The sequence below is a fragment of the Lithobates pipiens genome, unplaced genomic scaffold, assembly GCF_037356315.1.
Source record: "Lithobates pipiens isolate NorthernLeopardFrog02 unplaced genomic scaffold, aLitPip1_a1.2 Scaffold_3, whole genome shotgun sequence".
Taxonomy (NCBI): domain Eukaryota; kingdom Metazoa; phylum Chordata; class Amphibia; order Anura; family Ranidae; genus Lithobates; species Lithobates pipiens.
Window position 1 is genome coordinate 249,526,555 of NW_027507790.1, and position 17,523 is coordinate 249,544,077.

At 45.5% G+C, this 17,523-nt stretch overlaps 1 protein-coding gene across 2 annotated transcripts in view; it reads right to left on the reverse strand.

Annotated features, from left to right (window-relative positions):
• The window catches only part of MYO5B (myosin VB), a 382,616-nt gene that overhangs the window by 299,756 nt on the left and 65,337 nt on the right, over positions 1-17,523 (reverse strand). The window lies entirely within an intron of this gene.

A 17,523-nucleotide genomic window follows, 5' to 3' on the forward strand; every position in this document is an offset into this window, starting at 1 on the left:
GCTGATGGGTTGAGAACCTTCTATGGCCCTGTCCAGCTCGTCTAGAGTAACTTCCTGCCTCCTGGAATCTCCTCCATGCCAGACATCCCGACCTGCAAAAATAATTTCAGGGAGGTGGCAAACTCGTTTAAGGGAGGTGGCGCTTCGTGCCCCCAAACCCCCACCCCCTGTGGCAAAATATTTAAATCACTTTCACAATTTTTTTTTCGCAGTGCTTCTGGGGAAGGGGGTAGGTTGGTGGATGTCAGTACTTTTTTTTTAATTTCAATAATCAATTTTGTTACATTTTAATAGGTTTTTTTATTTTTTTTTCACAATGCTTTTTTTTTTTTTTATACTTTAATTTTTTTAATTTTATTACAATATTATATTTTCTATTTTTGGAGGGGCTTTGGTGAGATGTCAGGGGTCTAAACAGACCCCCTGACATCTCCCCTTTGAGACAAAGGGACTGAGGACACACATTCCCCAGTCCCTTTCTCAGCACAAAAGGTGAATGAACAGGAGACAGAGGCTCCTGTCTATTCATAAACACAGATTACTCTGCTCGGTAATCACAGGACACAGGAGCGATCTGAATCAGTGTCCAATTACTAGTCCTAGAACGCAGAACAGCTGGCGGGAGAGGAGGGGAGCTGGTTACGGGGTACAAGGGGTGGCGGAGAAGGACACGGAGGGAGACGGGGGAGGAGTACACAGAGAAGCTGGGGGTGGGACAGCCGCTGCAGCGATCATTACCGGGAGATCGGGAGGCGCTTGCGGGTGTGTGGGAGCCACCGCAGAAATGCGGGAGTCTCTTGCACCTTCTGGGAGACTTGAGATGTCTGCCATGCTCTTGAGTCTGGGCTGGGAGACACAGCAAACCTTCTGGCAATGGCACGTATTGATGTGCCATCCTGGAGGAGTTGGACTGCCTGTGCAACCTCCATAGGGTCTAGGTATCGCCTCATCTCCCCAGTAGTGACACCAACTCTAGCCAATTGCAAAACTAGTAAAAATCCTGTAAAACCATTCCTGTTTTGGAGGTCATCTCATTGTTGCCCATCTAGGGCACCTGTTAGTTTCATTAACACCAAAGCAGCTGAAACTGATTAACAACCCCCTCTGCTACTTAACTAACCAGATCCATATCAGAGGAGTTTAATTGACTTGCTCTACTCTGATTAATGAGCTTTCCTTGAATTTTTTTCTGAGCAGTGTATTTATTTAGCAACAAAGTTTGAAAAATTACAAGATGTATAACCACTTAAGGACCGCCTCCTGCACATGTACGTCAGCAGAATGGCACGGCTGAGCACAAGCACGTACCTGTACGTTGCTTTTTAAGCGCCCAGCCGTGGGTCGGGAGCACGCCCCTGACCCGGTCCTGAGCTCCGTGACCGCGGGATCAGCGGGCCCGATCGCCGCTGGTGTCCTGCGATCGGGTCACAGAGCTGAAGAACGAGGAGAGGTCTGTGTAAACAAACCTCTCCGTGCTTCCTAGTGTGGCTGTCCCCGATCGGCTCTTCCCTTTTTTTCAGGGAAAGACAATCAGTGACATCACATGCCAGGCCACACCCCCCTACAAAAAAAAAAAAATAACGTCATACATAACACCTACACTGCCCCCTAGTGGTTAACTCCTTCACTGCCAGTGTCATTTACACAGGAATCAGTACATTTAAATGACAATGGTCCCAAAAATGTGTCAAAAATGTCCGATGTGTCCGCTATAATGTCGCAGTCACAATAAAAATCTCTGATCGCCAAAAAAAATGTAATAAAAATGCTAGAAAACTATCCCTTATTTTGTAAACACTATAACTTTTGTGCAAACCAATCGATAAATCGATAATTGCGATTTTTTTTTTTTACCAAAAATATGTAGAAGAATACGTATCAGCCTAAACTGAGGAAAAAAATTTTTTTTATATTTATATTTTTTGGTGATATTTATTATATCAAAATTTTTCAAAATTGTCGCTGTTTATAGCACCAAAAAAAAAAAAAAAAAAAAAAAAAAACGCAGAGGTGATCAAAAACCACCAAAAGAAAGCTCTATTTGTGGGAAAAAAAGGACGCCAATTTAGTTTGGGAGCCACATCGCACGACCGCGCAATTGTCAGTTAAAGCGACGCAGTGCCGAATCGCAAAAAGGGGCCTTGTCCTTTGGCTGCAAATTGGTCCGGGGCTTAAGTGGATAATACACAGCGCTTTACTTATGAAATTAGATATTTATCGGGTCTAACGTCTTCAAAGAGCCCCAAATCTACGACGAAGAATTTTGTACATAAACAAAACGACCTGTTTGAAATACTACAACAAAAACTCTATAAGTTCCTCTTATTCAATATATATATATATATATATATATATATATATATATATATATATATATATATATATATATATATATATATATATATATATATATATATATATATATATATATATATATATATATATATATATATACACACACACATATACACACACACACACACACACACACACCCTTTTTCAGAGAATATGAATGATAACACAAAAACCTTACTTTCTTTCACTCATGGTTAGCGTTTGGCTGAAGCCATTTATTATCAGTCAACTGTGTTTACTCTTATTAAATCATAATGGCAACAAACTACCCAAATGACCCTGATCAAAAGTTTACATACCCCAGTTCTTAAAGCGGAGGTCCACCCTAAAGTGGACCTTCCGCTCATTGGAACCCTCCCCCCCTCTGGCACCACAATTGGCACCTTTCAGGGGGGAGGGGGGTGCAGGTACCTGTACAGTACAGGTATCTGCACCTGTAGATTCTGTAGAAGCTACGCCCCTTTCCGCAGAATCTACGCCCCTTTCCGAAAGTCCCCCGCTGCCTGCTGGGAAACACACGGATCCCAGAGACAGCGGGGACCACCCTTATTGTGCAGCGCGACTCGCGCATGCGCAGTAGGGAACCGGGAAATGAAGCCGAAAGGCTCCACTTCCTGATTCCCATACCCAAGATGGCAGCGGCAGCACCCGAGAGACGATCGAGAGATCGGCTTCGGGTGCCGACATCGTGGGCGCGCTGGGCGGGTAAGTGTCACTATTTTAAAAGTCAGCAGCTGCAGTATTTGTAGCTGCTGGCTTTAAAAAAAAAAAAAAAAAAACGGCGGACTCCAGGCGGACTCCCGCTTTAATACCGTGTATTTCTCCCTTTAACATCAATGAGAGCTTGAAGTCTTTTGTGGTATTTGTGGATGAGGCTCTTTATCTTCTCAGATGGTAAAGCTGCCCATTCCTCTTGGCAAAAAGCCTCCAATCCCTGTAAATTCTTGGGCTGTTTTGCATGAACGGCACGTTTGAGATCTCCCCAGAGAGGCTCAATGATATTGAGGTCAGGAGACTGAGATGGCCACTCCAGAACCTTCACTTTATTCTGCTGTAGCCAATGACAGGACGACTTGGCCTTGTGTTTTGGATCATTGTCATGTTGGAATGTCCAAGTACATCCCATCTTCCTGGCTGATGAATGCAAATGTTCCTCAAGTATTTTTTACATAACATACTGCATTCATCTTGCCAAAAATTTCCTGTGCCATTTGTAGCTCGCACATCCCCAAAACATCAGCGATCCACCTCCGTGTTTCACAGTAGGAATGGTCTACCTTTCATCATAGGCCTTGTTGACTCCTCTCCAAATGTAGCGTTTATGGTTGTGGCCAAAAAACTTGATTTTGGTCTCATCACTCCAAATGACTTTGTGCCAGAAGGTTTGGGGATTGTCTCTGTGCTGTTTGGCGTATTGTAAGTGGGATACTTTGTAGCATTTGTGTAGTAATGGCTTTCTTCTGGTGACTCGACCATGCAGCCCATCTTTCTTCAAGTGCCTCCTTATTGTGCATCTTGAAACAGCCACACCACATGTTTTCAGAGAGTCCCGTATTTCACCTGAAGTTATTTGTGGGTTTTTCTTTGTACCCCGAACAAATTTCCTGGCAGTTGTGGCTGAAATTTTAGTTGGTCTACCTGACCGTGGTTTGGTTTCAACAGAACCCCTCATTTTCCACTTCTTGATTAGAGAATGAACACTGCTGATTGGCATTCTCAATTCCTTGGATATCTTTTTATACCCCTTTCCTGTTTTATACAGTTCAACTACCTTTTCCCACGGATCCTTTGACAATTTTTTTGCTTTCCCCATGACTCAGAATCCAGAAACGTCAGTGCAGCATAGGATGAAAGATGCAAGGGTCTGTCAGGAGTCCAGAAACTCGTTGACCTTTTATACACACACCGTTTACACACACATAATTACCAGCAAACAGATCACAGATGAGGATGATTACCTTTAATAGCCATTCAAACCCCTTTGCGTCAACTTGTGTGCATGTTATCAGGCCAAAATCACCAGGGTATGTAAACTTTTGATCAAGGTCATTTGGGTAGTTTCTGTTGCGATTATGATTTAAAAAGAGTAAACACAGTTGATTGATAATAAATGGCTTTAGCCAAACACTAACCATGAGTGAAAGAAATGTGTTTGTGTTATCATTCATATTCTCTGAAAAATGGCCAAGAAATCAAATTCTGCCAGGGTATGTAAACTTATGAGCATGTGTGTATATAATATAATATATATATATATATATATATATATATATATATATATATATATATATATATATATATATATATATATATATATATATATTTTTATGTTTGGGGGTTCTGAGTAATTTGCTGGCAAAAAAATGTGGATTTTTACAAGTAGGAAAGGTGTACCAGAATAGGCTTGGGCTGGAAGTGGTTTGGATACGGCTTTAACATGAACATAGGATATTGCGGCCTATTCCCAAACAACCGATACATTGCCATTCATACATCGGTCTCTGAACAGGAGCCAGGATCTCACCCAAATATTATTCAAATGCTGGCAGCTATGGATCTTATGCAAACTAGCAGCTGCTTATCATAATAATTCCATGACATAATGCACCGGGGATTAAGATGGGAGCAAAGTTCATTGCTACATAAATTACCTGCTTATTATAGTCATTGCCAAACCAGCATGCGCGTGACTACTGCAAACAAGACACGGCAGTTCAGGTAGAAGGTCGCGCCATTCTACCTAGGGATACAAGCGATGCTCTGCGCTCACGCCTTAGTGCGATAGTGAAGGCGAGCTTACAGCAGGAGCTATATATGGATCCCGAGTCAGCACTGAGGTGATTTATCATCAGGTCTGGCAAGTATCAAAAATATCACCACACCCTCCGCAATGACAGCATGTTCTGACTTCAGCTAACGTGACATGAAAGAGAAGGGGTGTGACCGCTGTGACTCAGGACTTGTGACACCCAACTCGCCCCATAACACACCTATTTTCAGCATGGCCGGGTTCAGAATCCGATTACAGGCTTTTATGAGGAGCAGGGCAATGCTATGCTTGTCAGGTAAAGCCTCGTACACACGATCAGACTTTTTGACAACAAAACCGTGGAATTTTGTCTGAAGGTTGTTGGCTCAAACTTGTCTTGCATACACACGGTCACACAATGTTGGCCAACATTTACGAATGTAGTGACGTACAAGACGTACTACGTGGTTTTTCAGCTCTTTAGCGCCACCCTTTGGGCTCTTTCTGCTATTTTCGTGTTGGTAGAAGTTTGGCGAGTGTTGATTCACGCTTTTCTTTTTGCATTTTGTCATTTATAGCTTTTCATTTCGTGCCTTTCAGTTTGTTTCTGAACGGCTGCTCGTCAACAGGACGTGTTGAGGAATCGGAGGAGATAACGTGTTATTTATTATTGGCCTTGGAGTTATTGCTTTGACATAATTTTTTTGGTTGAATAAGAATTTGATTTGGTACATTTTCTATATTTTTGGATGCATAGAATGGACTTTTTGGTTATTTTCTATTGGCTGATCTATTTTTTTTTTTTTTAATGCACAATAAAAAAATTGTGTAGAATAATACTTGGCTATGGGGGTTATTTACTAAAGGCAAATCCACTTTGCAGCGAAAGTGCACTTGGAAGTAAAGTCGCTGTAGATCCGAGTGGGGCATGCAAGGAAAATAAAAAACAGCATTTTAGCTTCCACATGTTTGGATGATAAAAATCAGCAGAGCTTCCCCTCATTTCAGATCTTATGCCGCGTACACACGGTCGGAATTTTGGCCAGCAAAAGACCGACGAGAGCTTTTCGGCAAAAAAATGCGAATGTGTGTATGCTCTATCGGAATTTTACTGCCTGAGTTTCTGCCAGCAAAAGATTTATAGCATGTTCTCAATTTTTCAGACGGAAAAAGTTTGTATCGGAAATTCTGATCGTGTGTGTGTGCGCAATTCCGGACGTGCAAAAACGCACTTTCGTGTTCAACAACGAGATGGAAGCTATTGGCTACTGGCTATTGAACTTCCTTTTTCTAGTCCCATCATACGTGTGGTACGTCACCGCGTTCTTAACGGTCGGAATTTGGTGTGACCGTGTGTATGCAAGACAGCTTGAGCGAAATCCCGTCGGAATTCTGCCGGGAAAACCATCAGAGCTTTCTCTGACCAAAATTCCGATCGTGTGTACGGGGCATTTGATTTAGAGCGACTGCACTTTCAAGTGCACTTGCAGTGCAAAGTGGGTTTGCTTTCTTAAATAACCCCCTCTGTGTTTTACTTCAAATGACAGTTTGGGAGTAGGCAGGCACATTTAAATAAAATACAATGTAAAATTGACAAGGAACACCAACATAGTTGTATCTTTGATCTTAAGACCCCTTTCACACTGGGGCGTTTTTCAGGCGCTTTAGCGTAAAAAAAAGCGCCTGTAAAGCGATTGAAAGAAGCTGCAACTGCAATCCCAATGTAAAAGCCCGAGTGCTTTCACACTGAGATACCTTTCACACTGGAGCGTTTTTCAGGCGCTTTAGCGTTAAAAAAAGCACCTGTAAAGCGCTTGAAAGAAGTCGCAACTGCAATCCCAATGTAAAAGCCCGAGTGCTTTCACACTGAGGCGCTGCGCTGGCAGAGCGTCAAAAAAAGTCCTGCCAGCAGCTTCTTTGCAGCGCTTTTGGTGAATACAACGCTCCTAAAGCGCCCCTTCCCATTGAAATCAATGGGAAGCGCCTGAAAAGCGTTATTGGCAGCAGCGTTTTGTGGGCGCTTTTAACCCTTTATTTGGCCACTAGCAGGGGTTAAAAGCACCCCAATAACGCTTGAAAACGCTGGTAAAGCGCTGCTAGTTTAAGTGGCGCTTTATGAGCGTTTTTCGGGCGCTGACATTGTGAAAGGGCTCTTAAAGCACTCGGGTTTTTACATTGGGACTGCAGATGAGGCTTCTTTCAAGCGCTTTTTTTTAACGCTAAAGCGCCTGAAAAACGCCTGAAAAACACCCCAGTGTGAAAGGGGTCTTAGAGCCCTTTCACACCAAGGGTGTTTTGCATAGCGCCTGCAATCCACCCTCAAACTGCTGCACCATTCACTCCAGTGTGAAAGCCCTAGGGCTTTCACACTGGAGCGGTGCACTGGCAGGACGTCAGGGAAAAGTCCTGCCAGCAGCTTCTTTGGAGCGGTGAAGAAGTGGTGTGTTTACCGCTCCTCCACCGCTGCTCCCCATTGAAATCAATGGGGCAGTGCTGCAATACCGCTGGCAAAACGCCGCTATTGCGGCATATTGCGGGCGGTTTTAACCCTTTCTCGGCCGCTAGCGGGGGGGTAAAAGCGCCCAGCTAGTGGCCGAAATGCGCTGCAAATCCGACAGTAAAAAATAGCAGCATTTTACCCCCGACACTATGGGCCTGCATAGTGTGAAAGGGGTCTTAAAACTACAGGAATAATGGTGTTGTGGTAACTTGCTCAAATAAAAAAAAATGAATAAATAAATAAAAAAACATAATAATAATAAAACATAAATATTATTCTTGATATCACTAGAGAAAAAAAAGCCTTTGAAAATTTGTTTGCAAAAACTCCATCAGTATCACCAGCAAAGCAGCTTCATTATTACCCCATTAAAGAAGAAGAGAATTGTGCGCTGTATTTCGAGATTTCATAATTTACCGCGTCACGAATGTTAATTCTCCATTACAACACTAGTTTACAAAACCGACTTCTGCTTCCGAGCATGAGTGTTTATACTTTGGACTTTTGTCCGATGGACTTGTGTACACACGATCGGAAAGTCCGACAACACAAATTTGTTGGCGGAAAATTTGAGAACATGCTAGCCAGCATTTGCTGTCGGAAAGTCCAACAACAAATGCCCGATGGAGCATACAGACAGTCGGATTTACCGCCAACAAGCTCACATCCAACATTTCCCTGTCGGAAAATCCGATCGTGTGTACGCGGCATAAAGGTCACTCCACCCATCACCGGACATTCAGTTAGCTCTCAGTTGCACCTAACACCAAAGCACGGGTCACGCATCTCAGCCGACTGCATTTTTTATTTGCAGCGAATTAGAAAACCTTCAGCTTGCTCTGCGCCTTCAGTGCCGCTTCCTGCAAGACGTGTGGGTTGGCGTGTCACGTGACCACATATTGTGTTACTTAGGCCCCTTTCACACATACGGACCGTTCATTTCATCAGTTCAGTCACGTGTTTTTTGGCATCATTTTTTTTTTCGTCAATATTAAGCCCCATACACACGATCAGATTTTCTGCCTTTTTTTTTTCCTTCAGATTTACCAAAACCATATAATATGAGGTCAAACCTGAGTAGTTTCAATTTGTATGCAATCAGGCAGGCCCTTCTTCTACATGGTTTTGGTAAATCTGAAGGGGAAAAAAAAAAAATCAGCAGAAAATCTGATGTGTGTATGGGGCTTAAGTTTCACATCTGTTTTTCATCCGATTCATTTTTTTTAAACAGATGAAAAATAGGTCTTTCATCCAGTAAAAAAAAAAAAAAAAGATGTTGACGGAAGCGGATGATCATCCATTTACATCCGTTTTTTCCATATGAATTGATGTCCATTTTTCATCCGTCAACAGATGGATAAAAAAAAAAAAAAAAAAAAAAAAAAAAACTTACGAATGGTTCGCATGTGTGAAAGGGGCCTAAACCCAAACGGTAATGCCCTGTACACACGAACGGTTTTCCCGTCAGAATAAACGCTGAAGGTTTTTCCCACGGAATTCCGCTGAAGCTGTCTTGCGTCCACAGGATCACACCAAATTCCGACCATCAAGAATGCGGTGATGTAAGACGGGACTAGAAAAAGGAAGTTCAATAGCCAGTAGCCAATAGCCTCCGTCTCGTACTTGCTTCAGAGCATGCGTCTTTTGGTACGTCGGAACAGCATACAGACGAGAGGTTTTCCGATTTGCTCCACTGGGGCATACACACGGTCGGAATATACAATGAAAAGTTCCCGTCTGACTATTTCTGTCAGAAATTTCAACCGTGTGTACGGGGCATAAGAACCCTTTCACACCGAGGAGGTTTTCAGGCATTTTAGCGCTGTAAATAGCCTCTAAATAGCACCTGAAAACCACCTCCCATGCGTCTTTTCACACTGGAGCAGTGCGCTTGCGGGACGGACGTTAGGAAAAGTCCTGCAAGCAGCATCTTTGGGGCGGTTTGGGAGCGCTGTAAACGCCCTTCCCATTGAAATGAATGGGAAGTGCCGTAACACGGGCGCTTTTAACCTCTACTTTGAGGTTAAAAGTGCCTGCTAACGGCTGAAAAGTATGGCTTACACAACGCTAGCGCAGCTAAAAACAAGCGATGTAAAAAGGGGTCTAAAAACACAAAAAATGTCTGTGCGCTGTGGTGAAATGGCCGCTGCCACAAACAAGCAGTATATACAACTTATAAAAAGTAATAAAAAAAAGATTATGTAGTTCCAACAAGTAAATCTGAAGTCAAAAATCAGCAGAAAATCTGATAGTGTGTATTGGGCTTTACATATAAAGCTGCTGCTGACTCAGGATCGAGCAGTGGCACAACGTCAACACTAGTAACTTCTCCCCGATGTGTTTTGTCCAATGGGACGTTATCAAGGGGTCAGGACCCCTTAATAACGTCCCATTGGACAAAGCGCGTCAGTGGAATCGCATGGTAGGTAAGTCTGCTATAAAATGCTACTGTATAAATAAATATATTAAATATATATATATATATATATATATATATATATATATATATATATAAATATATTAAAAGGAGAAGTATAGCCAAAGCACATTTGGCTGGCCTTCTCCTCCCATAGACCGGGCAGGTGTGGCCGGCATGGTCCCCGCCATCAATCAGGCTCCAAGAGGCACCCCAGAATTAATTTTGCACTCCTGTGACCCGTTGTCTGCAGAGAGCGGGCTGAAGTCCGCTCTATGCTGACGTCACAGAAGTCCGTCTGGGCACTACGTCATCGCGACAATGGAGGTTGGATCGGGCAGGTGACTAGACTGACACCTGGCTCGGCCTCTCAGCGAGCCACTGAGAGCCTGAGACGGACGATCCTCGCCCCGCCCCAGCTCAGCGCTCCAATGAGCAAGGAGGGAGCAGAGCAGAGAGCGGTAACGGACAGTCTGCAGCTCTCTGTTCACGGAGCTCTGAAAACTGAGCGATCAGTGATGTTTGATCGCTCGGTTCTCAGTGCAGAGGTGCTGGGGGACAGATGCTGCATCGGACCATTGCTGAATCCACCCAAGTAATAAATCAGGAAAAAAACAAAAAACATACTTCTCATTTAATGATGTATTATTGATTACAGAGTCACATTAATTTGTGTATTAGATCTGCCTAAAGTTCAGCTTCAAAGCAGAACTCCAGCCAAACATTTGTTTTTCTAGATTTGAGTAGGGAAAGCTAAGTGTACTGTAAGGTTTCTATTGACTTCTGTGTCTCCATCGGGGAGATTTCCCATCACTTCCTGCGGCGTCCAGGTGACCGGGGGAGGGGCTGTCACTAGAGCAGGTCTGGATATGGTTTCTGTGCATCGTACTAAGCCGGCGGTGCAATTTCGCTAGGCAGGAACATACGGCTTGGGATTGTAGAAACTATAAGAGGAGCAGATGGACAATTACAAAAATTAATTTATGTAGAGTCACAAGGAGACTATAACGGCCTACTGGAGCCAATAACCAGCGCAAGGCGTAAAGAAGCCGGCCAAGGAAGCACCACGCCGGGGGGATAAAGAAATGTTTACTTTCTTAAAGTGTAACTCCAGGCAAAGCCTTTTCATTTTTTGTTTTGGATGGGTAGAATTTCAAACGAAAACTTAGGAAAATTTGTACGAAGATTGGATCTCAGAACACTGGATTGTTGTTGGAAAGATTTTGTTTTAACATTTGATTTTGGCAGGGCTTTTTTCCTCATAAAAGAGGTGCAGGAACTCCATTACGACCCCCTCCCCTTCCCCCACCTACAAACACCCCCTCCAAATAGCATCAAATAGTGGGTGTGGTCACATTTCACTAACAGTGGGAGGGTCTTAAAGGGGCATTAAATACCAGGAGTGCATAGTAAAGTACGGTTAGCAGAGATGGAGGGGATTACACATAGTGCAGAGTTCAGGGGTGTGCTGCATGCAGGGTGCAGAGTTCAGGGGTGCGCTGCATGCAGAGTGCAGAGTTCAGGGGGGGCGCTGCATGCAGAGTTCAGGGGGGGCGCTGCATGCAGAGTTCAGGGGGGGCGCTGCATGCAGAGTTCAGGGGGGGCGCTGCATGCAGAGTTCAGGGGGGGCGCTGCATGCAGAGTTCAGGGGGGGCGCTGCATGCAGAGTTCAGGGGGGGCGCTGCATGCAGAGTTCAGGGGGGGCGCTGCATGCAGAGTTCAGGGGGGGCGCTGCATGCAGAGTTCAGGGGGGGCGCTGCATGCAGAGTTCAGGGGGGGCGCTGCATGCAGAGTTCAGGGGGGGCGCTGCATGCAGAGTTCAGGGGGGGCGCTGCATGCAGAGTTCAGGGGGGGCGCTGCATGCAGAGTTCAGGGGGGGCGCTGCATGCAGAGTTCAGGGGGGGCGCTGCATGCAGAGTTCAGGGGGGGGCGCTGCATGCAGAGTTCAGGGGGGGGCGCTGCATGCAGAGTTCAGGGGGGGGCGCTGCATGCAGAGTTCAGGGGGGGCGCTGCATGCAGAGTTCAGGGGGGGCGCTGCATGCAGAGTTCAGGGGGGGCGCTGCATGCAGAGTTCAGGGGGGGCGCTGCATGCAGAGTTCAGGGGGGGGCGCTGCATGCAGAGTTCAGGGGGGGCGCTGCATGCAGAGTTCAGGGGGGGCGCTGCATGCAGAGTTCAGGGGGGGGCGCTGCATGCAGAGTTCAGGGGGGGCGCTGCATGCAGAGTTCAGGGGGGGCGCTGCATGCAGAGTGCAGGGGGGGCGCTGCATGCAGAGTGCAGGGGGGGCGCTGCATGCAGAGTGCAGGGGGGGCGCTGCATGCAGAGTGTAGAGTGCAGGGGGGGCGCTGCATGCAGAGTGTAGAGTTCAGGGGGGCGCTGCATGCAGAGTGCAGAGTTCAGGGGTGCGCTGCATGCAGAGTGCAGAGTTCAGGGGTGCGCTGCATGCAGAGTGCAGAGTTCAGGGGTGCGCTGCATGCAGAGTGCAGAGTTCAGGGGTGCGCTGCATGCAGAGTGCAGAGTTCAGGGGTGCGCTGCATGCAGAGTGCAGCGTTCAGGGGTGTGCTACATACAGAGTGCAAGGGGTGCTCTGCATACAGAGTGCAAGGGGTGCTCTGCATACAGAGTGCAAGGGGTGCTCTGCATACAGAGTGCAAGGGGTGCTCTGCATACAGAGTGCAAGGGGTGCGCTGCATACAGAGTGCAAGGGGTGCGCTGCATACAGAATGCAGAGTTCAGGGGTGCGCTGCATGCAAAGTGCATATAGTACAGTGTTTTACCGAATGAGAAAAAAAGTCCTGAAGTTTGTTAGTTCAAGAAAAAATTTCTATCCTGCTCCTTTGATTTTTCTTGTCACTGTGGTTGAAAACAAATGTCGATTTGAACCCACTAATGATTAGAACTTACTTTTCCTAAAAAATTTTGATCTAAAAATTCTACCCATGAAGGATTATGCAGATCATACCTATATGGGTCGAATTCTGAACAAATTCGACAAAAAAAAATCTGAAAATTTTGTGCGTTTTGTTATTGGATGATGACACCATTGATTTAGAAATTCGACCAACCAAGCCTTCAATTTCACCTCATGTTGCTATAGAAAGGAATTTTCTTTCCTTTCTGGGAATTTTCTTTTCTTGTGCGCATTTCTTTTTCGATTATACTTCCCCCATCATTGATTAGAAAATCATTTGTTTTTCAAAAAATTTCCAACATGCCAGATCACTCAAATTTGATGGCCGCACGAAAATCCACAATTGCTGCAGCCCGCTAATGGTGCGCAATGCGAACAAAAAGTCTTATGCCACGTACACACGACCGGACTTTGACGGACTTGGTCCGGAGGACAATCCGACGGACTTTGCAACTGAGGTTCGCCGAACTTTCAAACGAACGGACTTGGCCACACACGATCACTCCAAAAGTCAGACGGATTTGAACGTGATGACGTAGAATAAGGAAGTTCATAGCCAGTAGCCAATAGCTGCCCTAGCGTCGGTTTTAGTCCGTCAGACTAGCACACAGATGAACGGATTGTCCGATAAAAGCTGAGTCCAGCGGACAAATTTGAAGCCTTATTTCTAGGTCCGCCGGACTTTTGGGAAAGAAAAAGTCTGCTGGAGCCCATACACGATCTAATTGTCCGACGGACTCTGGTCTGCCGCAAAGTCCGATCGTGTGTACGCGGCATTATAAAACATTTTCAAACGAAAATTATTTTGGAAGCCAAGCCTTAGGAGATCTGTCAAATTTTTATTGTGCTCTGCCTCTCCACTGGCAGGATTCACCCTCTCTATTTGTACTGGTGACCAAAAAGGAAAGTGATGGGAAATCCAAAGTTTTAGACAGGAATTCCACAAATTGGGAGATTTCCTCCAACTTCCTTTTGCGAAAATTCCCCAATTATAGACAGACAGGAAAGAATTAGCTGTCAGCGATTTTAACCTTTCCCTACTCTATCCAAAATGCGAAAAATAAAAATGTAGCTGTCCATACAACTTAACAAATTCAAATAATTTATTTTAGACAAATATAACAAAATCCTTATTGGCGTCCCAATTAATATATATCCCTTATAAGAAAAGTATGAGATTTTTAATTTTTTATCTTACTCGCCTAGGTGGATGCTGCATCTGTCCCCCGACGGCTCTAAGGCTGAGAACCGAGCGATCAAACCCTGCTGATCGCTCGGTTCTCAGGAAGCTCCCTGAGCAGAGAGCTGGTGACTGTCGGTCACTGCCGGATGCTCTTCCCTGCGCTCAAGAGGGGGTGGGAGCGCCCGGCTCAGCCTCTTCGCGAGCCGGGTGCTGGTCAAGGCATGTGCATGGATCCCGACCATATGATCACAATCTTTCCCAAGCCTGGACCCGCTAGGTGACACCAGCCGGCAGTGGGCTTAAGCCCTGTGTCTGCTGAAAATGGAGCAGAATGAACTGAACTCCTGTGATCCACAAAAGTACAGCCAAACAAGCTTTGGCCGTACTTCTCCTTTAAAAGGGGCTCTAACACCCACTGAAATGTTTAATTTGCATTCCAGTGATATTTGTCACCGTCAGTTCGATGAAGCATCTTCGTATTCCATTTGGTCTTTTTGCCAGCACTGTGGGCACACCAATGATCTGCGGTTATCAAAAAAAAAAAAAAAAAAGTATTGCGGCGCCTCTTAAAAACACAACACAGCATGCCAATGCCTGTCAATGCGCAAAATTCAGTGTAAATGGTCCCTTAAACTATCTTTATTTATTGTAGCAGTATACAGAACTGGGCACCAAATCAGGTGAATGAGTCCAGTATGCGTTTAAAATTGCTAATAATTGGAAGATGTGGACGAGGAGGCCTGGCTCGCTGTCTCCGCTTTAATTCATCACAAAATGTGTTCTATTGGGTTGTCAGGACTCTGTGCAAGCCAGTCAAGTTCCTCCACCCCAAACTCGCTCATCCATGTCTTAAAGAGAAAGTAAACCCTAATGGGTTTACTTCCTCTTTGTTTCCCTGCAAAGGTAAAGCATAATGGACCATTATGTGTCACTTACCTGACACAGGAGCCAGCGATGTCCACGATTTCCTCGCCAGCTGGAAGTGTCCAGCTTCTTTCCGGGGTCGCGGACTCTGTGACTGGGCAGAGTCACGTGACGTTACTCCTGCGCGGGAGTCGCCAGTCACGGAATGTCCTTTAATGAAAACGGCACGCGTGACCCTTCTAAAGTGTGCATGCGCCGAATACATCGGTGCATGCGCAGAAGGAATCTTCGTATGGGGAATTGTAAATATCCCCTAAACCATGTAGGTTTAGGAGATATTTACAGCACCTACAGGTAAGCTTACCGGTAGGTGAAAGTGTGTTGTAAGGGTTTACAACCACTTTAATGGACCTTGTTTGTGCACTGGTGCACAGTCATGTTGGAACAGTAAGGGGCCATCCCCAAACTGTTCCCACAAAGTTGGGAGCATGAAATTGTCCAAAATGTCTTGGTACGCTGACACCTTAAAGTGGTTGTACACCCTGTACAACCACTTTTACCTACAGGTGAGCCTATATGAAGGCTTACCTGTAGGTGCTGGAAATATCTCCTAAACCTTCATGGTTTAGGAGATATTTACGGAAAAAGACAAGCGCCGATCACTACGGTGCATGAGCACTTTAGAAAGGGCACTCCATGCTGTTCCTAATAGGGGTCATGCCGTGACTGGCAGCTCCTGCGAGAATGCGAGGGAGTGACATCACGCGACTGCGACCAGTCACAGAGCCAGAGTTCGCGGTCCCGGAAGGAAGAGGTACGAAGATTGACGCTCCCTGCTAGTGGGGACAGTGGTGACATCGCAGGCTTCGATTTCAGGTAAGTGACACGTAATGAGCTACTATAGGATGCATAGTAGCCCATTATGCTTTACCTTTGCAAGGAAATAAAGAGGAAGTAAAACCCACCAGGGTTTACTTCCGCTTTAAGAGCTCCCTTCTCTGGAACTAAGGGGCCAAGCCCAACTCATGAAAAACAACCCCACACCATAATCTCCCCTCAACCAAATGACTCGGATCAGTGCACAAAACAAGGTCCATAAAAGACATGGATGAGCGAGTTTGGGGTGGAGGAACTTGACTGGCCTGCACAGAGTCCTGACCTCAACCTGATAGAACATTTTTGGGATGAATTAGAGCGGAGACTGTGAGCCACGCCTTCTCGTCCATTATCAGCGCCTGACCTCCCAAATGTGCTTCTGGAAGAATGGTCAAACATTCCCATAGACACACTCCTAAACCTTGTGGACAGCCTTCCCAGAAGAGTTGAAGCTGTTATAGCTGCAAAGGGTGGGCCAACTCAATATTGAACCCTACGGACTAAGACCGGGATGCCATTAAATTTTATGTGCCTGTAAAGGCAGGTGTCCCAATACTTTTGACAATATAGTGTATATGTGGTCAGCGGCAGTTGATCTTCATTTATGGCTCAGTTCCTCCAAGGGCAATCTCCGTTGTATGCGCCTTTGGCCAGTCTGCAGCAATCTGATAGACTGTGTTAATTCACGGAGCACACAAAATTTTCCACCAAATGTTCCGTCTTGACTTGACATAATACTGTCAGCAGAGATTAGGAAGCTGAATGCTGATGACAAAAAAGAAATAAATAAAAAATTCCGGAACCTGCATATTTTCCCTGCCATGAACGAGCGGCACTTTACAAAGCGAGATGAATTTTTGTGACTGGCGTGCATGGCGCGCTGAATGGAGAGTGTGTTATTCTGCTCCATTTAGCTGGGAGCTGCTGTCACAGTTGTTATCTGTGCCTTGGGTATTGGCCAGCTCCGCGCCTCTCTATCCCAGCTCCAAAAATCCCTTCCGCTGTTGGAGGAGCCTTGAACTGATACTTGCAAATATCTGTCTAACGATTTGTTCAGTTGACTTCTTCATGCGTGATTCTACAATGGAGGACAATGTCAGAGATGGAACCAGTCTCGTCCTCATTCCTTTCATTGGGTGGAATGACCCTGCGAGGACAGAGCCCTAGGGACACACTTATAAATAATTAAGACTCGGTCCCCAATTTCACTATTCACTTATAAGGCCTAGCAGGGGCGGACTGACCATTCGGCCACTCGGGCACTGCCCGAGGGCCCCGTGCCACTAGGGGACCCCATCAGGGTTGCCAGCCTCAGTAAAACCAGGGACAGTATGGAAAAAATCAGTTTTTTTTTTTACATCTGTCTCTGAAATGTCCTTTACCGACATCCTTTTGGTCTAAAAATCCAGAGATTATAGCTGCCCCACCTCTCCAGTACCTTCTCAGCCAATAGAAACATGTCTGTGTATACATGTATGTGTATACTGTGTGATTGTATACTGTGTGTACATGTATGTGTATACTGTGTGTACATGTATGTGTATACTGTGTAATTGTATACTGTGTGTGTGTGTATATACTGTGTGGCCCCATAGTCTCTGATTGCCTGGGGGCCCCATAATCTTCTATTGCCCGGGGGCCCCATGGAGTTGTCAGTCAGCCCCTGAGGTC